General features: G+C 41.5%; 1 protein-coding gene and 1 long non-coding RNA gene across 4 annotated transcripts in view; both read left to right on the plus strand.

The window, feature by feature from the left end:
* DPP6 (dipeptidyl peptidase like 6) overlaps nt 1–27808 on the plus strand; it is a 539231-nt gene that overhangs the window by 162218 nt on the left and 349205 nt on the right. The window lies entirely within an intron of this gene.
* Nucleotides 4139–10714, plus strand: LOC117245586. Its single transcript, XR_004500392.1, has 4 exons — nt 4139–4247; nt 7098–7193; nt 7332–7855; nt 8354–10714. It is a non-coding gene; the product is annotated as an uncharacterized LOC117245586 (long non-coding RNA).

Raw genomic sequence — 27808 nt, forward strand, 5'->3', positions numbered from 1 at the left:
ATGGGACAGCTTCTGAACATGAGGAGGGGTTTATTCCCCTGAGCTAAGGAACAATTTTTAATGTATCCTAAATACTGAGATGTAAAGGCTATTTTTCTGAGAGTCTAAAACACAGATCTCTGTGACCTCAGTGGCAGTGCTGACCCTCAGCATTTCTCAAACAGTATCAGAAGTCCCAGAGGTGAACATTTGTGAAGTGTCACTGTAGTGCTCACTTAGCAAAATTCAGCTTAAATGTTTTACCCAGCATCACAGAATCTGGCTGTATGACAAACAGGGAAATCCTCTGTGTCTTCAGCAGATCTTGGTTAGTCATGAAATTGTCCTTCCTCCATCTTTCCAGCTCAGTACTTCATTCACATGAATGAAGTTCACATGAATGTTCACATGAACAGCATGCTGCTGCTTTCCAGTCATGCATGTCACCATGCCCCCACTGATCCCCTCAGGTGGGCTTTGCATTAGAAATCCCTGAGTGCTTGAACACCAAGTTAAGGTTGCACTGGACTGTATCAGTTCCACAGAGACCCTCAAAAATGTGCTGTGCTTAGAGTTAAAGCAAGACTTGTAGGGAGAAGTAATATCATTTATTAGGGTAACTGGTCTTGTGGGTGGAAACACTTTCAAGTGCATGAGCCCTTCAGATTCCTCTCGTGTGAGCTGACTTCCTCCTAAAAACTACACCTCTTATGTCCCCAGCTGATTCTACAGAAAAGAATCAGCTTTCTGTTTTTCTACAGAAACAGCCCCCTCTTACACAATCAAACAGGAGAACAAGAGGCAGCGTTACATGTCAGCAAATGGAGTCCCCAGCGGTTCATTAGCAGATTAAATGCAGGAGAGTGACCACAGACCTTTGAGTTAATGGAGTAACTGAAAATAATTTTGTTCTCATCCTCTCTAAGGATCAGCTGTTGTGAGGAAAGAGGTAATTTTTCTGTCTAGTGTCATAGCTGTCAGAATGTAGGAAATAGGTGATGAATTGGGAATGCTGAATTATTTTCTGATTAAAAAAGGGCAAATTTGAGTAATTTCTACCAGACTAACTAGGAAATTAGATCAGCAGCTCTGACACCTTTCCACTATCTGTTCCCCTTTTGTTTGCATCTGAGTATCTTCTGTAAAATGCATTAACAATACATTATTTTGGTAGAACTTACTTTTCTGTTGGTATTAATATAGTTTCTGGCACAGAGGGGATGTGGTTTGTTCTGAGGTAGTTAGGTAAACTTAGCTGAGCTGTTTTCCAAATAAACTGATTTCCTTCTAAATTCTCTAATTTCAGTTTACATTAAACTGACAAGGTTATCCTGACTTTAGGAACAGTATTGGCAATAACAATTTAATTTAGACTAAATTAAAACAGAGTAAGGGGGTTGTAGCAATCTGTCCAGATGGGTGAAATCATCTTTCAAAAAGTTTCCTAATCACAAATACACAGGATTTTGCAAGTCTGCCTTATGGAAGTCCTACCCCCTTGTATAGATAATTAAAGACTCCTAGGAGCAAAGTTTTAAACCCAGGTGTTGGACTTTCCAAGAGTGTGTTAGAACCCCATAGCTGAGAATTCTCCGACCTACATAATCATTTAAGCTGATCCATGCAAAGTAGATCAGTTCACATGGAAAAGAATGGCAGATTCTCCTCCAAGAATGCTTCCAAAATCTTCAGCCTGGGATATACAAGGATAAAATTCCAGGAAGTCAACAGTGGAACAATAACAACTAAGTGAAAAGAAAAACTTCCTATGAAAATATAAAGTACAACTATATTTCCATGTTCCTTTTTGTTTTCATGCACATCATTATGGAATTTTACATTATTCTAGTTGTTACCTCACCCAGTTTGCCTCTACTGAAGCTATTCATAAGATGTTTATCTTTTTGTATCTTCAGTGTTTTTATTCCTGAGAAAGAATAATTGAGATCTTGTCTCCCATTCATCTTCTGCTCTGTGTGATACTTTATCTGCACTGAGTTTAGGCAGAACTTCACAGCTGATGCAACATACTTGGAAGATTTTCTTACTTTTAATAAGACAGAATATCCTTAGGGTTTTTGAAGAGCTCTCAGAGGAGTCAATAGGAAGAAATGTTCATCATTGCTTAATGGAAAACAGGAGTCCTCCTGCAAAGAGAGAAATACAGCACCACAGGATGTTTTATTTCATTGCTTTACATTACAGAAGATCTGCTTCAAAATTCTGAGTCTGGAGTAACTTCAGGTACCTGGAAGATAGAAATTTTCCTTGTCTTGAGTGGCTTAAAGGATTGAATTGAGGAACAAAATTAAAAGAAACAGGTTTATGAATAAATGCAGAAGAAATTATTCATATGTGTGCTCTGAGGACACAGAAGTATTTTGGGAAGACGATTTGCATAGAGTTGGCTACAAAAAGGAAAACTTAAAGTGTGGTCTGTTTGGAAATAAGGTTAGTAAGGGTGAGATTCCTGAGATTGGTAAGAATTCTTTCTGTAAAGAAAGTTAAATTTCAGTTTGTGGCCTGTAAATATTTAGTAGTTTGCATTCAGGAACAATGAATTATGGATTTAATATGAAACAGCAGTATTTGGTGCTGTGTCCTATGCTAAAAGGAGCAGTTCTGAACTACTTGGAGACACGGTGTAGATCTGTTCACTGTTTTCCATGATTATGTTCAGTTCATCCCATCCTCTGGTCACAAGAATCTGCTGGATTAGAACGCTGATTTCAGGTTTGGATAATAAACCAGTAAAGAGCTTGTAGTTCTGAGAGCACCAGGCAATATTCAATACTTCCCAGTCACCCAGAGCTCCTGTGCTGGGAAGGACTGGAGTTTGCTGAATTGCTGGAAAAGCACTGGCATATTTATTGCAAGCAAGGGCAGCTTGCACACCTGGTGTTGGCAATGAGCTTGCATCTACCTGGTAAAGCAGAAATCACAGTGTTTAGGCACATGAACTGTTAAGTGGCAGCACTCAGGCTGTAAAGGCTAAACTAAATCCAAATCCCCTCACATTTCCATGGGCTAACAGTGTGCACAAAGAAAGCTATTGCACATCAGCAGCCAAGTGCTAGTTTTATTGCTTGCTGCAGCTCTGTTTGCACCTGAGCCCCAAGGAACAATCCATCCTTTAGAGATCCTGAACCCCAAGGAACAATCCATCCTTTAGCCTGTTTGTGCCTCTCCCAGTGCACTCTTGATCTATGACAACACAGTGACAGACTGGTCAGAGTGGGTGAAAGCAATCTGCTGTGCTGCCTCAAATCTCAGATTAAACTTGTGATTTCCACTTGAATTTTTAGTGCATAAAGCTTCAGTATCCCTGTCCCTATCCTAGTTATCTTGTTCTGTATTTCCTGACTATGATGACTTGTTGCTTTAACATTCCACTAACAATAATGCATATTTCTCTTTTCCTCTAAGAGTAGTACAGTCTCTCATCTCCTCTGCAAATGGACAGCTCATATGTCTTCTACACCTTCCCAGAATAAATATCTGGGAATCTATGCCTTGATTACATCTGCAAGGCCCTTCCTTCACCCAGAATTTATAAGGATACATTCCTGTCATGGCATTGCACCATGTCAGCCTAAACTGGACTGTAATAAACTAAGAAATGGTGCAATTACTAGATGTAGCATCGGGTGATGGTGGTAAAGGGACGCCACCTTCCCAAAAGTGCCTCCAGGGAGGAAGACATTTGGGCAGGCTGCAATCACACTCACACACACAGCCACACTCACATGCACACCATGGATAGCAGAGCAACAGCAGAAAGCCAGAAAGGGTCGTTGAATGGAGTTCCTGTGGGGTTTAAATGCAGCCACACACTGAAGGGGTCCAGGAACAAACAAACAGATTGTTGGAGGGTCCAGGGATTTATATGAGTTTGAGGGGGTGGATCCAAGGGTCAGGGTCCAATAGGAACAGGGTAAAGCGGTGTGTGGGCGGGGTCAGGGGAGGGAGAGCCAGTGGGATAAGAGGGGTGGAGATTGCAGCAAACTGGGGCCAATGGGGAAACAGGGAAGGGAGAACTTTCTAGAGAAAGGACAGAGAAGGTAAAAAGGGGAGGGACAGCCCACAGCCCACCTGGGTACATCTAACTGGGGTACAGGGACATGGTGGTGCAAAGAACTATGAGGAAAGATTTCTTCCTTCTACTCCTGTATGGGGAAAGCTTATTTTTATCCTTTAACTTCATACATTAGAGGCCTCCTTCCACACCATCACTGCCCTTGGCTCTGGGGCCTCTGCAGCTAGAGAAGGTAAGCTTAATTGCAATCATCTAATTGCTTCTGGGTGTTCTGGTATCTCATAGGTCAGATATGACTCATGGAGCACTTCCATCCATCCATCCATCCACTCCATCCTTCTCTTTTAGCTTTAGTGAATGGGAGCAGGAAGGTGTTTGCTCAGGAAATGTTGCACTTCCTTTACCTATGGAATAAGGGGAGCAGCTCCTGCCAGGGCTGTGTGGCAGGTGCTGGAAGCCAGAGCTGTGCTTTGTCCTATCCAGGCATGGTCCAGCAATGCAGGGAGTGTTGGTGCTGAGTGTGGCTGGAAGGCATCTTCAGAACTGCAAAGTGCTGCCTGAGGTTGGATGGTTCTGAAGCAGTGGGACTTACACCTTCCTTCCACAGGTCATGAGCTTCCAGGAGTTTTGCTAGCTCCTTTTGAGCTGAGGGACATTTTGGGTGTAATTATGATCTGACTGTGCCCCGGTGACAGAGATTACATCAAGGTGTTTAAGTCATTCAGCCATTAATGACTTTACTTTCAACTATGTGCCTCATTTTTCAACAGGATTTTTCTGAATTTGTCTTGCTTCAGAGTTGAAGCATTGATCTCTTCTGGGAGAACCTTTCTATCATTCAGTATATTTGGTAGGGGAAGAAACTAGTGCTTTGTAAATGTGGACCTGTGCTAATGTCACTTTTATTTTTAACTCTTTTTTTCTGCATATGACATTTAATGCTATCAAAAATACCTTTACTTTTGCTGCTGCAAATGTTTAGAAAGGAGTTACTGCAACTGCGGAGGTAGAGCTGCAACTCTTGTAGGTGTAGCCATGTCTGATAAAAGGTTATTTTGACTGGGTGCCATTAGGAAATTAGTCCTGGCAGCAAAAATCTCACTGTGGGCTCCTCATGGCTGCCAGAGACAGGAAGTTTGTGTTTGCATGGCCAACCTTGCTGAACTTGCTGCTGGCACTGCACTGCTCAGGGGACCTGGACCTGCTGAAGCAGAGCAAGTGTGGGCTGTGGTCTCCCGTCACTGGGTATGACGATATACTGTGTTTCTTAATTTATTTCTCCCTGATCCCTATCTCTTGTCATGAAATTAGAATTAATTCTTAGCACATAGGAGTCGGAAAATTTCCTGTTTATTGTCTATATGGGACTGATTAGAATGGAAATTCTGTGGAATGATACTGCTGAATTTTGAGTGAACAAGCTACCTTCTAGTAGTGTTTTTGGCTGTTATACTTTTAACAGAGAATGAAGATTTAGAATGTAGCACTTTTTAATTAAAAACATATTAAAAATAATAATGATTAGCTTGGATATTGTAGTCTGGCCTGGGGAAGAGCTGAATTTTGCTGGGCTTTGGCATTTAAGTGTCTGTGGAGCTGGCCTACAGTCTTCTACCTTGGCCATATAAATGATAGATTTGTGGCTTCTGTATGCAGCCTCAATTGAAATTCAAGGATAAAAGAAGGAAAATCGAGGAGAAAAATAAGTAAGGAGAGGAACAGCCAGTTCTCTTACATAAAATGTACTATAGGTGTGTGATCAAACACAACAGCCTGTGAGAAGGAGAGAAGAAGCAGAAATAAAAAATACAAAAGGACCAAGAGACTGTTCTGGGAATATGTGCAGGAAAATATACATACAGTCACTACTGATGCAGAGAGATGGATTAATTTCTTTTTCCTGTTAAGGGGGTAAGAGGGTAGATGGTAAACTAACCTTGGGTTAGTTACCTTTTAGATAACTCAGGGTATTTTGAAATTAAAATTGAAGCTGCTGCAGACCTGATTTTCAGAGATCTGATGATTCACCAGGTATATTTTCAAGTCCTCAGCACTGCAGCTAAGGCTGGTTTTCCTGATGTGCTTAGGTCTGATTTTTAAACAGGGGCTCCACAGGATGGCCCTAATGTTACTCTACTGGGAAGAACGTTTTCCAGCTGAAGTTCTTAACACAGTTGAAGTGATGAGGAGAGAGATGAGACCAAGAAGGTTATCTCCCATCCTTCCAAAATGGGCTATTCTGCATAATACATTCTTGTGTTTGTCCAGTTTGACTTTAAATTATTCAAACTGTGGGCATCCCTGAAGTAACCTGTTTTATAACGAGAATCTCAATGAGCCCTTCAGTTCACAGAACAAACCCCTCTGCATGCCTCTGGAGAGCTGCATGTGCTGATTTGGGATGGGATATGGGCCATGGAATATAAATTGTTCATGGCCAGCCCCAGGGCTTGAGAATGACCCTGTGATCTGAGCTGGAGATCTCAGCTTAAAGCAAACCAGCTGACCATGTGTGCATTAATCTCTCTGTAGGAATTTTAAAGTGCCATCCTTGTAGGGCCATGAGGGGTGTGGGCTTCAGTGGAGCCTGGGTTATGGCTGCTCTATTGGGACACCATTAATGGGATGATACATGGTCTGGATTTGGCATTTCTCTGCCATGCCTCTTGACTGCCACTTTCCAGATCAGTGCAGAGTAGTGAACTTCTTACTTTTTCAGAAGCAAAGTCAATAGAAATCCCCAAGGAAGCATTGGAGTCCACATTGATCGGTTGCTGGTAGCCAGTCAGCAGGGCTTGTTTTTCAATTTCACTGTTTTGCCACCTGGAACAGTCCTGGACAGTTTTCTTTCCCTCCTGGGAGGGAACATTTTCTGCTCCCTTGTTGCTCCTGGGATGGTACACAGGTTATGGAGGCACTCAAAGGGTTCCCATCATGATCCCTTTTCCAACACAGGACAAGAATGCTGCCTGTGTCTTGTGTGTTGGGATATGCATGTGCTGTTCTATTGCACCTATCACAGAGGGACAGGAGCACCCAGAGCAATGCCCATCCTAACTCCCCTGTTCCTGCTGCCTCCCAGGCTCTTCCTGCCACAGGACAACAGGAGAAATGATCTTTATGAGTTGATCAGTGCACTGTCTTGGAGAAATAGAGGAGGAAAACATTGAAATGAAAGGTGTGTACCATTAATATTGCAAATTCACAGCATCTGTAAACTCAAGCCTACACAATTTAAAATTTGATTAACTTAATCAGGAGATTAGACAATTCTAAGTCCCTTAAGTCCTTTTATGATTTGCTTCTATAATTTCAGGTGTTGAGCTTCTAAAAGAAAGCTGAAGTCATCAAGTAAATTCAAATGCTGCAACATAGCAGAGTGCATACTGGATCACTCCAAAGGTCAAAATAGTTTCTCTTTTCATCTCCTTGACAATTGTCAGTAGCAATTGCCTGGAGAAAGAATATTAGACAAGTATAAACAGACTGCGTATCTCCCCCAGCATGTCCTCCTTGCAGCCTGTGGCTGAGGATGTTTCTGTGCCCAAGGCCATGTCACTGAGTTTTTTCATACAAACACATATAAACTTCTGGCATACACAGAATCCTGAGGCACTGAGCTTCAAAGATTAACTCTCTGTTCTTGGAAAGGGAAAGGAAAGAAAGAAAGGTCTTTTGTAAGAAGAGGATAAATTGAAAGACATGTTGCTGTTCCTGTGCACCTGAGCCCTGAGGTGCCCTTTACTCCTTGCTCTACCCCTGCAGTGAAGCCATCAGTTCTGTGTTTCCACATAAAACCTGGCCAGCTCCTATCCCATTTTATTTCTAAGAATCAGTAAGGTAAATTTTTATATTTTTTGGGATGCAGTGGAATTGTTCCCCTTACATCCTAACTCAGTATATCAAGGAACAGGGCTCCCCTCTGCAGTCTAAATTACTGCCTAGAAAAAAGAAAAACTGGGACTGACCTTGTGTCTAGTCAGAGCAATTCCTGGATGCAATGAAATAAGTTTGCCAAATTACTTTAAGTGAGAAATGTATTATTTTCCAGTGAGGTGAGAAACCCATTTGGTTTCCCTAAGTGAGGGTCTAACAAAGGGCTGGATGTTCTGGAGGTCTCTGGAGTCACAGTATGTTTGGAGTACATGGTGTGGGGAGCAGAGATGGGGAGGGCAGATGAGATTCCTGTGCAGTTAACATGCTGCTTCCCAAGAAAATGTGTGGGAGCCAAGCCTTGCTGAGCATTTTCCCTCGTGCTGTGAGTTTGTGCTGGAGTGTGGATGGAAGGCACCAGTCTGTCCTAAGCAGTGTGACTTCAGACTTCACCTTCATTTTCAGTGTCCAGGTGAAAATTACATAAAACTCACGAGTTTCAAGCTGCTGTAGAAGTTCTCCAAATTTCCAGGAAAAGAGGTGAAGATAAAAGGAAGGGAAGACAGACTGGGAAGGAGAGTAAAGGGACAATGCACACAAAAAGGAGGAAAGAAGAGATGTGTATCATTGCTTTTCATCTTAGTGGCTTTGTCACCAGGCTGGCACGCTCATGCATTGTAATGCACTTTTCAAGTTACAGGGTGGTTTGAAGCCATGTCTGGTATCAGAGATGGAAGAGAAAGTATCAAGCTGTCTGCCTTCTGCCCTGAAATTCAGTCCTTGCCTTGGCTGTAAGCCACTAAAGCACAATTAAAATAGCATGAACAGGACGTGTCACTGAAATGAAGATCACAGTGTTCCCTCGGACCCTCTGGTGGTGCCCTGCGGAGGCCCCGTGACAGAAGGTGAGCCCAGGGTATGGCTTGCATCCCTTGGGCACTGAGGTACAGGAAAAAGGCTTTACAAGCATAGCCAGGAATTTATGGCAGGAGCAGATGAGGAGACAAAAACAAGAATATAAAGCAAGTGACAGAACTGGAGACAAGACAATTACAAGTAAATTGTCTCTTCTCTCCCTCTTTTTCCAGCAATTTAGTACTAAGAACAGGCTCAGCATTGTCAGCAGTAAAGAAATGTTCTCTGTCTCCAAGCCATTCACTATGCCTTCAGTAAATCAGCAATTTGACAATCATCACAACAGCAGAAACCTTCCTTTGCATTGGCACTGCTGTGTGGACTATATGAGCTGATGGAGCCACGCTGTGGAACTGCACATCCAGGGCCTAAGCTAAACCCTTCCACTGTGCAGTTCCAGTCCTTGTTGTTGGGAGACTGAGGCCACTCAGAAAAGATTTTGGAAGACACTTTTTTTTTTAAACAATCCTCGAAACTTCATCAGCCTCAAGGCACCTGAGAGGGCACAGCCCATCTCCCTAGCTGGTATGATGGCTTATCCTCCCTCCATTTATGGAGTCTTTCTGTAGAAAACCATGTTGAACTGAATTGCCCTGGCTCAGCAGAAAACCCATGTTCTCACTCAGTACCTGTTTAAGCATGAATATAAGCCCATGCACATGTAAGACCTTTGCTGAGTCACACTAAGTGACAGCAAACTCCTGTGCCATGAATTGCAATGAAAGCCAGAAAAAAAATGTAAGGGCGCCATTAACTTGAAAATCCCACTCCGCCTGCAAATTGTATCTGTTCTAATTAGCGGTAGTGCTGTGACTGAGAGAAAGTAGCAAGGCATAAAATGTCTCTCCCCTTAGCCTGATAATTGTTCTCTTGATTGTGCTTTGAGCTCTGTTGTTCTTACTGCTTTATTTGTTTTTTTCATGCCTGCTTTGCCTTTGCCTCGTGCATTAGCAAGAATTGTAGGATCCAAGAATCATTAAGGTGGGAAAAGACCTCTGAGATCGTTGAATCCAGCTATTAATCCTGTTCACCACAAAACTGTGTCCCCAGGTTCCAGATCCACACGTTTTTATAACCCTTCCAGAGATGGTGATTCCACCACTTTTCCGGGCAGCCTGTTCCTATGCTTGAACACCATTTCATTTCCTGGTATCCAAACCTCCCCTGGTGCAGCTTCAGGACATTGGGTGGCTTTGCTCTTGCCTGGGGCACTCTCCTTGCCTCAGGCTGTGCAGAAGGACATGTCCTTGGGTCAGCAGCAGGAGGACTCACACTGCTCTTGCTGGGTTTGGTCTCTGCAGGTGTCTTGCTTTCCCAGTGAATCCTCTGTGGGCAGGATAGGAGGAGTGAGCTGGGGAGCCAGCAGGCATCTTCCACTCCTGATCAACAGCACCTTTCTCTCCTTTGCCTATCCACTGGAAGAGGATTAGAAGTATTTTTCAGTTTTTGGGTCTCTGATAAAAATGATGGGGAATGGAAGTTACTTAACTGCCCACTCTAGTGCTGGTAGCCAAGGGTGAGTTCTGGGCCAGGGTAAAACTTGTCTTTCATCCCTTTGCTGGGGCACTTTCTGGCTTCCCCACACTGTGTCATCATGTGGCCCCACAGAGATTGGTGTTTCTGGCAGAGGATGGAGAGGGCAGGAAGTTTTCTGACTCTGCTACCTGTTTAATACCTTCTCAAGCCATGTTTGCAAGAACTGTAGTGCTTAACACCACGGAGTGAATGGGTCCTGCTGCAGTCAGAGCAATAGGAATGCTCTGAGTTAACCAATTTTCCCAGCTGTTTCCAGTATTTCAGCTATCCTCCAGTCCCAGATAAGTGCCCTGTGGGTTATTTGGAGCCTGTTTCCAAGGTTTTCTGCAACTTGGCACCCAACTCTTCCTCCACTGTGCAGCTCCCAGCCTGGGACTGGCAAAAAATGCAGTATTTTGTGGTGTGCAGCCATTGGACAGGGAAGAAGTTGTGATTTATGGGCCTCTCCCCTACCTTCCTACCTGCCTGTCCAGGTGTGTCTCAGCATGACAAGCTTTGTGCCAGGCCTAACAATCTGCAGGGAAAAAAAAAAAATCCACTGAAAATTCTGGTAACTCCTCAGTTTTGAAAGAGAAACACAATGTGTGCACCTGGCAGCTCTCAGCAGAGTTGCCAGTGAATATATAAAGTCTGGCAAATGCTCTAAAAATCCAGTGACCTGCTGATCTCTGCCCCTCAACTGCTATTTTGGTTTTGATGACTGCTTGGATTTTGGTTTACAGCACTTGTAAAGGTGTCTAAACTACAACCACAGAAGTTTTTGCACAATGGGAGGGGGGCATGCACTGTTTATACTGTTCAGAAAGAAACACAGTTGGGTGCTGAGCTGATACCTGTTTAGGAAAATAGTTTAGCAAACAACTTTAAATAAAACTGTTGAATAGGAATTCTGAAAAAAGGGTTTTTGTCAAAGATATGTACATATCTGGATTTCATGAGTTTCTTGTTATCTGTGGAAGGCTTAGATTTCTGATTGTACAAATATGATAGGTTTGTCCATCCAAAGATGTCCATTATTTATGGACAATAAATCTGTAGCACTGTGTGATCAGGCTGGCTGTTTCCAGAGAAGAGGGGTGAATACAATATGAAATGTTGATGTACATAATGTACAGGAGAGGTGGCACGAACATTTCTCTGAAACAGAAGGAAAAAACAAATCTATTTCAGTAATATCTGAAGAGGGAACAAATAAAATCCAAATCAGGCCACTGAATGGATGTTTGCTTGCATTTTTTGTGGCAATGTATGTGCAAAGAGGCAACCCCCCAAATATTTATATATGCATGGCACTAATGGCATTTAGTCACCAGAGGGCAGGGTTTGCTGAGCAGAAATTCTTTCTGCTACGAGAAATAAGGCTCAGCAAAGAGCTCCTGTGTCCCACTTGGTGCTTTAATGCCCTTCCTGCACTCTGCTGCTTACCCTCCAGCCTAATTCATCTGTTCTCTGGTTCAGCTTTCTTATTGAAATCTCCTTGAATAAAATTTATAACTCTCTATGTGTCCACCTACAATGTACCATTAACTCTTTGGTTCAGTTAAGCTGTTTAGGATATATTTATAAGCTTTTTAGGTTCAGGGACTTTATAACTTTGAAAATCATTGTGGGTCATAGTCTGTCTTTTGGGAAATGTTAAAAAAGTGACAGAGTCACAGGGAAATTTTTTTTCTGAGCTGAGGTCAGGAAAAAGCCAGAAACTTTTGCAGGAAGGAGTTTCAATTACAGTGAATAAAAATAGTTTCTTGTCCTAGGATGGTAATAAGCAGACAAAAAGGCTGGGGAGAATATTAAGTATCTTGGCAGTCTTTTACTTGAATTGTGGTAAAGATACTTGAGGCTTTAAACTTTTCAGACTGTGTGTGGCAAATTATTGATCTATTTATGTTATCTGATATTGACATGGAATCCCTGTAACCTGCTAGAAGGGAAGCTTCTTGAACTATATAAAAGCCCCAGTGTATTAATTCTTTTGTTAAAAAATAGATTAAATGGCATAGTACAAGGACTGATAGGCAGTGAATGATGAGAAAGTTGATTCCTCTTAGAAATCCCATGAGGAAAAGGTGATTATATGTAGGAAGACTTAAAGACCTGTTAGCTTTAAAAGTTTCCCTTCAGCTGCTTTCATCTGTGGCAGAACTTTAATCAGCTTTACTTGTGATTGCCCATATGAAACGCATGCAAGGTTGTTCGGAGGAAAATGTAGAGAAAAAAAGAAGAGTCACAGCAGCAACCACAAACCTGTTTGTAATCTCTGAAATACTTGAAACAGTTCAATTTTCTGTTAGCCTAATTCTGCTTTCATTAAATTCTGGAGTTCCTGTTGCTTATTTAGTGTGTATTATTGGAGAAGTTTTGTCTTTTGGGGGAGCAGTTAAATTCTGTAGTAATCTGAGGAACCTGCCTAATGCAAGAGGAGTGAGAGAATTAGCTGCTGCAGCTCCTTTAGGTTTCTTTCTTGTTCTGGTAAGAGCTGCTCCATTGAAATGCCACTGATCTACCTCAAATAAATCATAAGAAGCTTAGGAATGGTCAGGTCCTTGGAGGGGAATGAATGTTTCAGAGTAGTTACATCCTCAGGGGGGATTGAATATTTGGTCTAAGAGAGAAGTCTCTTAAACACTACCAGAGGTTGTGAAATTAGGACCTTGAACCAACAACATTCTCTTAACCCAATGTAGAATATTGAACCCAATATAAAAGGATTTAGGTAGGAAAGAGTTAACTGATTTAATACATATCAATACATATCAATTATTATATAATTGATATGTATTGATATGTATTTGATACATATCAATACATATATTGATATGTATCAAATACATTGTATATATGTATTGATATGTATTAAATACATATCAATACATATATATTGATATGTATTTAATACATATTAATACATATCAATACTTACTTAATTGGCTTATTTGAAAGACAGGTAAATAAATAGGAGGGACAGTCTGATGGCAAAGCAGAGAAGTGGAAGGTTGTAACAGGTGGTGACAGTGTGGACATCTCCCAGCCTCTGACTGTCCTTGTGTGGATTGTGGCCTCAGTGCTTGTGACAATCCCTGAGGAATTTAGCCTGTCAAACAGGGAGGGCTCCAACTTCCAAGCAGGAAATTTCCTATTGGAATTAGGCTTCTATTTACTATATAGGCATCACCTATTTTGGAGGTGCCGAATTGAGGAAAGCAGAGAGCAAGAACGTTGTCTGTGCTGGCCAGGGAAGGCTGTGGCACCATAAGGAATTATTAACTCCAATTCCAGGCTAACCAGTGGCCCATCCTCCCTTCCTGCACCTTTTACCATTTATTTTAGATAAAGGAATTTTGTTTTTTTCTTCCTTGTCTGACTCTTACACAGGCCCACTCTTGGCTTTGCTGTTCATACCTACAATCTTTCACAGAAATATAAGCAGATAAAATACAAGCTAAAAAAATATTTTTTTTAAACCCAAACTTTTCTGGAAAGTTGATTTCAGAAGTAAGTTGTGGATTTGTTGGACATGTTCAGATTAATGTGCACTGCAGTGCAGTGAATATTAAAGGAACTGTCAAGAAGGAAAGTCTGTGTATGGGATAAATTAGGACTCTCTAGGGATTAAAAAGATGTAGGATTTTTATTAAGTAGCTAGGCTACTATTGAAAAATAATGAGTAGTTTCCATAGCAACCTCACTTTCACATGGAGCAGACATACTGTAGCAACATAAAAAAGAACAGTATCAAAGAAGGAATAAAACTGAGCTGCACTATTTGGATTTTAAAAAATATCCCTCTGTCCTGAACTCTCTGTTTACAATGCAAAGATCAGTAAATCAAAAAATGTTTTTTTTTTCCCAGAGATTATAATTGTTATAACTTTCATCCAAATACTTGACAAAAGGAAGTGAAGTGATAAATATTGCTGAAAAGACAATGGAAAATATTATGGTTCTTTCTAGTCTGTGCTGTAGATTGAACAAAGGCAAGAGCATTTCAAGTTATCAGCATCTTGTCTTGGCCCCATACCCCTGGGTGAGCTCAGTTGGATTGGGAGGCTGCTGCTGGTATTTCCTGCACACAGGAAAAGCGTGTGACAGTTTGTGTTACACTCAACATTTGACCTGTGCAGAATATTTGTGAGAAAAGCCCAGAAGAAGTCAAACTCTCCTGGCTTTAAGTTCTCAAAATTCAGGTTCAAGTTCCGCTGAAGGTTGACTAAGGGTTCAGATTTCTTCAGGCAAGGCTGGGTTTCTTAATAGTTTCATGGAGAAATCAAGTAGAAATGACACAATCTCAAAAGAGAAAGGCAAATCAACAGCTGACAACTCTGACAGAGGTTTGCTGTGGTATTTTCATGTCAGTGTGAGTCCAGAATTGCCAACAAAGAGTTGAAGGCAACAAACTTCTGGGAACTGAATCTCAGGAAAGTTTCAAATACGCTAACTTTGACAAGAGGGTCTCTCACTTTGTTCTGCTCAGGAATAGTCCTCTAAGTGACCTGACTACTCAGTCTAGAAAGAAAAATTACTGTTTTGTGGGATTTTTTTTTCCTTACCTATCTTTCTGAGAACAGGTGCAAGGAGATTTTTAAATGTTGATAGAGAAGGGATTATAAATATAAAAATATTGAGTCATGAAGCAAGAAGAAGTCATTTGCAGTAATCATTATAATAAATTAGAAGATTGAGCTTCTAGAGTAAGAAGAGACAAAGATGATGAAATCCCAAAGATACCAATATTTTCAACATGTGTAGACAGGCTAGGTTATTATGTGGCCAATGACTTTATATCAGTGTAGTGGTACATGAAGAACCACCAAGGAGTAAATGTGCTCAGTCCTGCACAAGCTGGTTCTTGGTCCACTTTCCCAAAACTTGTGTAATTCACCCATAAGAACACAAGAGGCAATGGCAGACCAAGTTTTCTGTTACACTGACATTTATGTCAACACTGAAAAACATGTGACAGATGTACGATGGGTTGGATCTGTTGAAAGAACACAAACCCCATCAAGTCAGTCACATATGACACCAAAAAATATGGGTCATTTTTTGAAGGATGAGGCAAGTTATATCTGTGAAAAAAAAGACTTGGTGTCATTGAGGGGTATCAAGTGAAGAACAAGCTCCATGTACATTAGTGTGTTCAAAAGTGCTCACATGTATTTGCCACTTCAGTAAGAAGGAAATTACAGTAGATTTTGACTGATCTTGATGGGATTGTTAATTAAAAATTACGTGTGAAAAGTGCCCATGTTTCAAGAAGTGTTGAGCACAGTGAAGAGGATCAAGAGATTTTCTGATGTTACATAAGAGAGGGAAAAAATATGTCTCACTAAGTTGAGTGAGTTTGAAATATTTGTTTGTTGAAGTGGAAGTTCAGGGCTCTATTGTGTCATCTCCCTGATCTGCTTGAAAGAGAGGTAAATAGAACAGAGTAAAGAAAACTGAAGGTAGGGAAAGATTTCCAAAGGAGGCAGGTAGCTGTAGTCTGCTGGTTGAAAAAACTGCCAAGAATTTTATACTGAGCTCCAGTTTGGGAATTTTTTAGTCAGGACTAATGGATTGTCTAATTCAAACAGAACTCAAATTCAGAGAAGACTTGCAAACCATCAGGATTTCTGGATAAATGACTTTAAACATCCTTTGCAGTTGATGAATGTATTAACCTTCTTGATTTGTGATGCTTTGCCATGTGAACCTGTTAGTGCACTACAGGATTTGCCTGAGGGCAGCTGATTCAGGGTTGTTGAACCTGCCTTGCTCCACCATCAGCTCTGTGAGGCAGCTTCTTTCTCTTTTGCTCCAGGTATCATTCAATCAGCCCAGGCTTGATTAACTCAGCTTACCTTACATCTACCTCTGAGTGCCAGGTCATAAAAGTGAAATTGTGCATAGTTATTGCAGGGAAACTGATATCTAATAATTTCCTGTGCTAAGTCCTTTAGAAATGCCAGCAGGTAATATGCTACAAACTGTATCCTTTTTTTTCCTATCCCCAGCTTGCAGAAATAGAAAGGAACTATTAATCACAAGCAGGTGATAAAGGCCATAAAGATAATGAAATTTTGCTTTTGCAGCAAAAGTTCTTATGCATAGTAAAATGTTGTGAAGTCTGTCCTTTAAAATGTAGAGAGCAGATCAGATTTTGAAGCATCAAGTGTGGTTCCAAAAAGCTTGTCTCCTTAAAATTAAGACTTTGCTTATGTGATTTACTGAAGTGGGCTATTTATTAACACAGAAAAGTGCTATTTTCAAGTCAGAATGTTGCAAATAGTTGTTTTTCTTGATATTTTCCATCTTTTATCTTTCTTGTACCTACATTTCTTTTCATATGGCTTTTGTTGCATTAATACTAAAACAAAATTTCACTATAGTGAAAAGGTTTTGATTTTAACTCTACAAAGGCAAATTAATTGGTAAGACAAGAGTCACCTTAACTTTTCATTAATTCTCTCCAACATTTCTGCTTGGGTTACTTAGAGCTGTGGCAGCTTTCTTGATAAAATACTTCTTAATGCCAAATGCTAATTATTCGTAGGAATATGGCTTTCTGTAGCCCCAGGTTGTTTCAGAAAATGACAGCTTTTGATATTACTAAATAAAATAATGTTTCCCCTGTGGCATTTTATTGCCTACCACATTTAATGAAATGTAGATTTTTAAGGTCATTTCATTAGTAATGAACCCAATAGTGTTCGCTTTTGGTGTCTGATTGTACTGTAGTAGTTTTTTAAAAACAGTTTCTGAATAATCTAATTTTTCTAGAGTTTCTTGGATTTTCTTGAACTTTTAAGGTCTGTTTTTTTTACTTGAATCAGGAAAAAAAATAGATGATTGCTAGGAAAAAAGCTGTGATGTGAAAAGCTGAGAGATTCCAACTCATTTTGCTTCTGTAAAGATCTGAAGCACATTTCCCCTTCATCAGTTATATTACTCTCCATCCTACATCACTTACTTTTCAATTAATAACTTTTTCCCAAATCCATGCCCTTTGGGGAACAGATTTTCATTACGTCAGGAATCCTCTGCTGCTTTTTACAACTGTCCAGAATATTTTAAATACTTTCCTTGTGAATTATGAAAACCTCTAGCTACTATGACAAGACCTGATGTTCATCAGAGAGTTGGGTTTTTTTCTGTGTCTGTACAGAATCCTGACCCTTAGGAATCAGTAGGGAATTTTGCCAGGGATGCCATGGAGATGTATCCCAGCCACAGGGGTACAGCCTGCAGTGTTTTTGCAGGGGAAAAGTCAGTGCCTGAGCTGTTGTCCTCATAGGAATTTCTTCCCTTTGGGGTCCCTCTGTGTTTGTTGACCCATGTGAAGCCATAACTGGTGGCCCTTGATCAGCCTTTGCAAAACCTGTTTCCCTTCAGGCTGCCCTTGCAGGATGTCTCTTTCCCCACCTGCCATGGCTCCAGAGGGACATTTGCACTCCCAATGTCTCTCTAAACCTCACTGCAGCACTGGGATGGTTAAATAACTGCCCCTTTTTAGGTAGCACTACTGATAAAAAGCTCCTTCTGGTCTTGTTTCAGCTTCATGCTAAGGCACGTTGCTGGCTGCTGGTGGTGTGTCTTCTTCAAAGGATGGCTGCCATCCTTGTTCTCTTCTCTGCAGAGAGCAAAGAGCCTTTGAAAGTACCTTCTGCCTCATTGGAGTAATGAGTGCTTAAAAAAAACCTCACCAACCCCAGAGCCAGCTCACTTGTTCAGAATTTTGCTGGATTCTGTGTAATTAATTAAGATTTTTTTTTTTAAACGTTGGTTGCTCTGCCAGCCTGTGTATCTAGGTTGTGCCAGTTTCCAGGATTCCCCTCCACCCCTATCCCCGCCCCTCGCCCCGGTTCCTCGCACAGACGTGAGCAGCTGCAGCCATGGAAGACTTCTTTGTAGAGGAGGCAGCTCCAGTGAAACAGGTAGGCGGGCTGGGGTGGGCACTCAGTGCCCTGAGTGTGCTGTGGTGGCTGGCAGCATTTAAACCCAACAGACCCAAGCTCCAACCAGCTCACAAGCCCTGCTACCTGCGAGGCAGCAAGGATGATAGGATATTGCAGGGACACACCAGGTGTGGTCCAGAGCAGCCTGTAATTCTGGATGAAGATGTGTCCATTGGGAGAAGGTAAAAAGTTCCTTATGCAACTAGGAATCTCTGTGTTTTGCTCATGGGGTGGGTGTTGCTGTAAGCAGACCTCTGTGTCCCAGGGAGGAGAGGATTCAGCAGGAATGATGCTGAGAAGTTCTGAAGTCTTGAGGGAGCAGGGAAGGAGAGGAGAAGTCTGGAGGTTTCCTGTGCAGGCCTGGGTGTGATGAGTGTTTCACTGGTCTGTCCTCAGATAGACTATTGGCACCATTACTGCTTCTCTGACTTTTCCATTTCAGGGGGTGTTGGAGCAGATAACAGAGGACAATGTTGCAGCACAGGTTACATCAGGACTGGATTTGTCCTGTCTGCCTTATATTGACATAAAATGTTTTCTTCCCATGTGATTCCTTTAATTTTGTTGTCATTTCCATTAATTTGGTTGGTTGGTTGTTTTTTCCTGAGTTGGTTAATCTTTAACTTATTCACACCTCTGGTTGCTTCAGCCCTGCCCTAGACAGATGTATCTCTGTGCAAGCAGTACCCTTGGGCAAAATTATTCACAGCAATCCCTGCGTGGGGCAGAAATGTGACACTGGTTATTACCATGGAGTTTGACCAAAAGGATGCAGGGCAGCAGGTAACTTGTTATTGTTGCAGGTTCTTTAGGCCAAACCTGATTTGGGGAGTGCTTTCTTCATTAGGAAAAGTGACAGCTGCACAAGTTGCCTGTTACACTTCTCTCTTTCCAGCAGACTGATGCTGCAGTGTTTGAAGAGTTGTGCATTAAGAGGGATTTTCTATGGTGGAACTGTACAAACTGAGATATTCAGGGTGGAAAATAATAAAAGCTAATTATTTGAACTGGCTTTTTAACCCATGGGCATATTTTGAAATTAGCTGTTCTGTTTGGTCACACTAGGGATGTGGACTGGGTTTTGCTGCTCTTTGAGTAACTCCTGAAAACATCTGCAGCATTAGCAACATCAGATCCTGCCACACTTTTCCAGTGACCCTAACCCAGATACCAGCTGAGAACCCCCAGTACATAGAGAATGCTGGCAGGTAAAGCTGTGAATACAGGAGAAATCTACAACCAGCGGGAGCCGTGCATCTGATGCTGCTGGTGGCTGCCACAGTGGTGCAAAATCTGCTTGCTGAAGCAGGACTTCATTTGTTTGGGTGATGGTTCACCTAAAATATATTTTTCAGGGGACTCATGAGCAGACTCAGGATGCACCAGCTTTGGAACTCATTATCCTGAGCTCTACTTCATGGATGGGCAGGTGTTATCTATTTGGCTTCCAGTCCTTCACTGTTACAGTGGGATAATAGCATTCCTTACCTCCTGGGAGTGTGGTGAGGATAAATACTGCATCAGTCTGCCAGATGCCATGGGACTGCAGCTTCATAAGAGGGCCCTAAATGGATAGACTATGTTCACTTCATGCCTGAAATGGTGTTTTGGACCTGATGGGGAAATCTGTGCCTCTGATTAGACAAGTTGAAGAAGAATTTGAGTCTGCTCAGTGAATCTAAAGAAATACTCAGGACACTCATCTTACGATAATATTTGGAAATAGAAGATTAATATTTGCAAAGTCATGTCATGTTTCACAACTTTTTGTAGAAGTGAAACCTCATTGTTTCCAGACCGATTTGGCAAATAGATGTACAGTGAATGTCACAGTTTTTTTAGCTGACAGTACCTGTGAGAAGAATGAGGAGTTCTATTCCTGTGTTAAATAATGAAGTAGGCACATCAGCAACAGGCTACCACTTCTTTAATAAGATTTGAGTAATTTAGATATAATCTTATAATTCAGTCTGTGTGGCAATTTGCTTGTGCTGGATAACTTGGTTTTCCTCTGCACTGATGCAGGTAGAGCAGGACTCCAATTTAATGTTAGTGTCTACCTGGAATTTATGACTTTGCCCTGTTTAAATTCCAGTTTTCCTTGGGAGTGGTGTGCCAGCATGTAGAGACCACTGTAGGAGCCTACAAAGGGCCATCAACAGCTGTTTCCTTTACAAGAACCCCAGAGATACGAACTAAGGAAAAGTGACTTTGAATTGTTGAAATCCTGAACTGAGGATTTGGTTTTTTGTGTGTGTTTTTCTTTTAATGATTATATATTTCTGAAGATTTCCACATGCTTGCAATCATTTTTCAAAGGCTGATATTTTAATATGAGTAGGAGAGTTTGTGCACTATACCTGCATATTTGTTCTGTAAGCATTTTGGAAAATGGCAGGAGTACAATTAAAGTTTCCAAAATCAGTAGTTGCAAGCACTCTCAGAGAGGACAGGCATAGAATTTCAGATGATCATGATAAATGTGAATGACAATGTGAAATCAATAAGATAAAAGTCAGGAAAAACAAATGCTGAGTATTGTAGTTAGGAAGGAAAGTCATTTGACACCAGGACAAAATGGGGAATAACTGGCTAAGCAGCTCCCTGGTTAGGGGCAAGGGGGTTTGTGGCTTTTACAGATAGCTGCTGACAAGTTAAGTATAGATCCAAAATGTGTGCAACTGCAGAAATTGTGGTGCTTGTTCCAGGGTGTATTGATGATTGTATTTAAGTTTTGGGAAGTAATTATTCAGTTCTATTTGCACTGGAGGAGTCTGAAATTGAATGCTGGGCCTAATGCTTGTAGGAAAATGAGGAAAGCTGGAAGGAGTCCAGGTGAACTCAGAGGGGTTGAGGAACATGACAGAAAAAAAACGAGAAGCTATATTAGTTTATTTGAAAGAGAAAACTGAAGAGAAAAATATTTATCTTAGCTATGAAAAGGCTTTTTTTGTACTAAAGTTTTCTACTGAGAAATTTTAATTTGCAACAGTAATATGTTGGTTAGATTTTAGAAGAAACTTTATAATTATACATAACTTTTAGAAAGAATATGGAGTACTTTTTGTGAAGAGAACAATTCAGAATACAGAAGATAAACATCTGTCAGTGGTAGCTGGGAAACTGCTGTAAGGGACTGGAACCTCCCCTGGGCTATCTTTCAGCAGTCTTTCTGTAGATTTCGTTGCTATAGAAAGTACAGACTATGTGCTATGCTCAAAAAGGAATTTTTTTACATCCTTCAGAGGAATTTTGTGGTGGCATAGAAGAGAGATGCAGAAACAAGAACCCTGTAGGTGCTATCAATAATGTCCCAAGGAGTCAGGGAAAGAGTGTGGATGTCAGGGCTGCTTCTCACAAGGAAAGGCATGCTGCTCTTGCTGACCTTTGGGTTAGGTGCCAAGGAGGCATTCCTAAACACTGACAGATGAATGTCTAATTAACAAAACAGGAGTTTATAAATACCTCTTTTTGGAAGAATTCTGGTTGTTTAAATGAAATGAGTGATCCTTGCTTGATGCCATCCTCTAACATCAGGTAACCACCTGGCCCTATCATAAAATTACCTATGAACATATTTGGGATCATTATTTAAGAGCTACCCCACCTTTTAAGTAAAAAGATGATATTTCACTGTATTATGTGCTGAGTTGGGGGATGTGTTAATAAGAGGGTGAGCCAGAGAGAGCTTCAAGGGCAACTCCTATGATTACTTTCCTGGAAAAGGTCCTGTTTTGCTGCTTGGCTAGCAGGGAAAGAGCTAAACCAAAAGTGTTTTCCCCATGGGTTCCATTTAACAAAATCAGGGATCGAGAGTTGTCATCTGTCCAGACAGTTTTAGGAAAAGAACCATAGCTCTTCTGTAGCAGGCAAAGAGATTTTGTTGTGAGCCACTATCTAGCAAAATCCTTAAGTGAAAACAAGCACAAATACAGGCTGGGTGGGGAATGGGTTGAGACCAGCCCTGAGAGAAGGGGCATGCGTTGATGAGGGGCTCACTGTGACCAGGCAAGGGGTGCTTGCAGCCCAGAAACCCAGTCGTGGTCAAGGGAGGGGATTCTGCCCCTCTCCTGTGCTCTCAAGAGATCCCACCTGGGGTCCCCAACACAGGAAGGACAAGGACTTGTTGGACCAAGCCCAGAGGAGGCCATAAAAATGCTCAGAGGGCTGGAGCACCTGTGCTATGAAAATAGGCTGAGAGAGATGGGGTGGTTCAGCTTGGAGAGGAGAAGGCTCTGGGCAGACTTTAAAGCAACTTCCAGTGCCTAAAGGGGCTAAAAGAGCTGGAGAGAGACTTCTTGCAAGAGCATGGAGTGATTGGGCAAGGAGTAAAGGATTTAAAATGGAAGATATTATATTTAGATTAGATGTTAGGAAGAAATTCTTGACTATGAGGGTGGTGAGGCCCTGGCACAGGTTTCTTAGAGAAGCTGTGGCTGCCCCATCCCTGGAGGTGTTCAAGGCTGGGTTGGACTGGGCTTGGAGCAACCTGGTCCTGCACATGGCAGGGAGGGGTTCGATTAGATGGTCTTTGAGGTCCCTTCCAACCCAAACCATTCTGTTTCTATGATGTATAAATGAGAGTGCTGCTGGTAGCTTGATATTCTTGGATTTCTTTCTAAGCCTGGTGGTATTTAGCAAGGTTATAATGCAAAACATGAACAACTTTTAGAGCTTTCTGCTGAGAAGTTGTTGGAGCTTAAGGGTGATTTAACAGAGCAAACTGACATTTTAAGAAGCACACTGCCATGTCATACATTTTGATCCCTTTGATGGAGTTCTGGATTATCTGTTGGTGTGACAATCCAGAACACAAGTATAGAGCATGCCAAGGGCTAAAGCCATTAGACTACACCTAGCTAACATTTTTTCCCTGAAGGAATAAAACAACCCAACCACCAACATATTCCCTTGATGATCATGGCTCTACATCAGCCTGCTTGAGTTTCCACAATGAAGTAAGAAGAAATAAGAGAATGCTGTATTCTAGTATTGCTGGAGTTGGATCAATGAGCAATTAAAATAAATTTATCCAATTAACTTGGCCCTTTCTTCTATTCTCAAGCTGCTTACAGATCTGCCTTGTCTCCTGTATATTTGTCTTTGCTGTTGAGTACAAAACACATTTCTGTATCTAGATCCTCTGCAAATTATGACTGCAGTATTTTTTGTGTTCAGTGGCTGATTAATGAATTCTTAAAAGAATCCTCTAAAAACAACACAGTCCTTTATGGTTTGGTTGTTTTGATATTAGCCAAGTATCTTGAAATTCACAGTTTTTTCAAATTTCCTGAACGTGCTCTTAGTTATTTTCAAGTATATCTTTGTAGCCTCCAGCAATTTCACAAGCCAGACCTCCCCTTCCTTTTAGCATTCCCGAATTAATTTTTCTTTTATGAATTTGTCCATTAGCTTTTGAATCAGTGTCCCTTTTTAGGGCATTATATGCAATGTTGCATTATTATCATATTGGAAGTTAGAATAAACAAGCATTCCCTGCTCACCCTTTGCATTCCACAGCTCCTTGTTCAGACCCTTGTCCTGTCTGTTTTTTCTGGTCTGTTCCCTGTTTCTTGCCTAATGATTTGCAGCATTTGATTTGCATCCTTGACTGATCCTGGTCACCAGCTGACATTTTCATAGATCTGTTCGTTTTAACCCAAGCTCTCCCCTCTGAGTGCTAATTACTCAAACCCCATCATTCCCTATGCAAACTTTAGGGTCATTTCTTCTTTGTGCATCACTTTACCTGTGTTTACACTGGGCTCTTGTGGGACATCCCATCATTCTCCCATCCATGAGAGTTTAGTCTCAGGACATTTGAGAGCCACTTGAGCAAATCCCCCATACTTTTCCTGTCCCCCATAATGTCTGTGGCATCTTTGCTGTTCTCTCTCTGCTTGTTGTTTGAGCTGGTTACTGCCATTAATTTTAGCTCCACTGAAGCTGTTGGATGCATTCACTGGGATGGATGGGTGTCCTTCACATGCCTTGTTAAATTCCCTTTCCAGGTGGTCTCTAACCTGTTGGTTTGATTTAGTAATTGGTAGTGTTCATTTTCTACTTGCCAGCATGACCAGACATGCAGTCCTTTATTTCAGGAAGATAATAATTTTGCTACAAGTTAAATAATAAATCATAAAATAAACTGGCATTTTGGGGCCCTTTTTATGATTCCTGCAGTTTTGCTGCTAGACCTTGGGAAATTATGCCATCTGAAAAATTTAGTCACTCCATGGAGATATTTTGTCAATGGTTTAAAAATTGGATATGTGAGATTTATGTCTCTGAAAAACTAATGATCTCTTTACTCAGTGCTTTGTCAAACCCTGCTGGGCTTATGCTGCCCATAAGCCAGTCTAAGCCTTGGTGTCTATAAGGGAATGTGTTTTGGTGATTAACAAGGTGTTGTTTTCATCATATATTTATTACACTGAACCTTGTCAGAATAATTCTGATCCAGCACATTCATTAGATCGTGTCTCTTCATGCCACTGTGGTAGTTTCCTGTGCCTGGTTGCAACAAAATTTTTTAAAAAAAAAGCAACCCAAGGAGCAATGTATATATTTGCATAGATTGCTGGAAAGGGTGTTCAATAAAATATTGCTGTGTTTTTATGTTCTGAGAGTGTCTTGAATTTCAGCCTTAAGCCAGATGATAAATTCCCTTAGTCTGGTGTGGCTGAATATGTTCTTACCTTGATAAGTCAAAATAAAGATGTGTGAGTGGCTGTTTGGAGAATTCGTAAGGTGGAAGAAATACAGAAGTTAGTGGCTTTAGGAAATGCAGTGGAGGTGGGAAAGTGCATGTGCTTTCAAAGCCTGGGACTGCTCTCACTCGTTTAGGTTGCATTTGTGATGTGATGAGAATGCAGATTCATTCCATGGTAAGAAGAAATCAAATACTCCCTTTCTTGTAACAGTGAGCCAGTAACTTCAGGGAATATCTGAATATGGAAATTTCATCAACACTGTCACTCACTTCATCTTGTAATTAATAAATAATGTATCCCTGCAGAACCATAGAATCGGTGAAGATGGAAAAGATCTCTATGATCACCTAGTCCAACCCAGCATTGCCAAGTCCACCAGTAAACCACATGGAGAGCCACATCTACAGGCCTCCAGGAATTGTGTCCAGCACTCCCCTCAAGCCTGTTTCAATGCTTGGCAACCCTTCTGGTGAAGAAATTTTCCTAATATCCAACCTGAACCTTCCCTGGCACAGCTTGAGGCCACTTTCCCTTGCCCTCTTGCTTTTTATGTGGGAGAAGAGACTGACCCAGACCTCCTCACAGTCTCCTGTCAGGGAATTGTAGAGAGTGATAAGACCCCCCTGAGTCTCCTTTTCTCCAGGTTAGATGCCCCAAATCCCTCAGCTACTCCTCACAGGAATACCTTGCTATGATTTAGAAATACTTGAAGGGAGGTTTTCCAGAAGCACAGCAGGCAGGTGTGCTGATGCTCTTTGAATGTCAGCAGAAACAGTCACCATTTTTTGTCCCATGTAATCAAAAAAACTTACCATGATGTGCCTGTTTCTGGGCTTGCACTCCTGTGCTTTGGGAGTAACAGTGACATGTGAAAAAAAAATTAATTTTAGCTTCAAATGAAAAGTTCATTTCCTCCTTTGAGCTTTAGTGCCCCATAATGTGCTTTATCTACCAGGACATTGATGTGTAAGCATGTGAGCCTGCATCTTTCTACATTAGTAGGATAGAATTGCAGCTGGTATAAACCACAATTAAATAAAGCTATGGATAGGGAAGGGAATATTAATAGTGGCCAGGGGATGTTTATATCATTTTATTTTGTTTTATTTTAGTTGTTGGTTTTTGTTGGTTTTTTTTATGTTGACAGGAGTTGGAGCTGCTAAAATTACTGGTAATTTTCTCCCCAAATAAAGTACCTTACAATTGATATTTTAAATACTTTCCAAAGACTCTTTTCTCACATACATTCTACTGGATCTATAAATGTCAGTGTAACCAGTTTTAAAAATCTAGCTAATATCTGCATTTTGTATCATATCCTGCTCAGGGTTTTTCCTAGGCAGATTTTTTTGCCATTTTTCAGTGCATCTGATGAAAATGTTGCACTTTTTTTTTTTTTGTCCTTCTCTGTTACCAGCTCCTTTCAGACTGCAGGTTTATTTAATAATTAAACAATGTCACAGCATCCACTTGTTAATAAGGGTATGAGAAACCTGGCAGTGATTTCCTGAGTCCTTATTAACAAAGAACAGACAAACATGGAGTGCATGAAAAGCATCTTAGAGAACGTAAGGGCTATAAGGACTCTATAAGAAGTCTCCTGGAAGAGCCCTCCAGAATAAGATGCAGCTTAAAATTCAGCAAGAGCTTTTAGCCAGTGCAGCCAGCTGACCTTCCTTTACCAGAGGACACAGAGAGCCCTTACAGGAGGCACATGGACCTGTTGGTGTAGGAATGTCACCAGGAGGGGTGAGGAGCTCTGTGTAGGGACAAAGGTGTTGACTCCCTCAGCTCACCTGGTTGTGCAAACAACCCTTCCCAGGGTGTGCCTTTGCCTTAGCGAGGGACTGTGGGGTGCCCTCTGATGCACAGGGCACAAATGGGACTCTGTGGTCTGTTTAAAGCTTTTTTCCATGCTGGTGGGAGTGTTGGAAGCTCAGGGCAGACTTCTGCACGGTGGGAAGCTGCTAGAGAATGTGTCTCCATGAGGGCAGGTACCCTGCTGCAATCAAATTCAGACACCTAATGCCAGTTCTCCCAGCTACTTGGTGCTGTCCCTGCTGTGACACCCCTTCCCTTTCAAGAGTCTGTGTAATCCTAAGAACTGGTCCTTATTATTATTTCTCAAAGCAAAAATTTCTAAAAGAAAGAATTTTTCTTAAAGGATTGTGACAGCTAATGCAATCTTCAATGCAATCTTTTTCCTGCAATCAGCTCCTGGCCCATGACCTCTCCTGCCTGTTCTGTGGGAAGATTTGTGTCCTCCATCAGCCTTGCCCAGACTCTGACATGTGGCCTGGCTGTATCCCACATCCACTGAGTGCTGGGGTTCAGTTGGGTGCTTGGAGCCCTTAGCACTGAAATCAGGACTGAAATCAGGGAAAAGAGCAGCAATTGATTTGAGAGGCACTTCAAGAGACAGCTCAGGGCAGCTTTAGGAGATGTGATTCCTGAGTTCAAGCCTCGTTTGGGAGTGAAGCAAAGAGGGGCTTTAGGTACACAGCAAATACAGTCTTGGTGTGAGTGCTTGGGTGTGTTAACCAGCTTGTGTAGCACTTGAGATAATCACTGCTCCTTACTAAACAGCAGAGACCAAGCAGGACCTTGCAGGTGTCAGTGTTCCCGTAGGATTCACTCCTGCTGCCTGTTGAAGAGGCTCTGGGTTTGGGTGAGGGTTCAGGCTGTACCTGAAAAGACAGATTTTGTGTCTGGTTTTGAAAATGCAGCTACGTCCGTTCACTCAGACTTGCAAAACTGTAATGGAAATTTATCAGCTCGGCCACAAAGACTAATCTTCCAGCTTTAGCAGAATGGAAATACTA

The sequence above is a fragment of the Parus major genome, chromosome 2 (assembly GCF_001522545.3).
Source record: "Parus major isolate Abel chromosome 2, Parus_major1.1, whole genome shotgun sequence".
In the NCBI taxonomy this organism is placed as follows: domain Eukaryota; kingdom Metazoa; phylum Chordata; class Aves; order Passeriformes; family Paridae; genus Parus; species Parus major.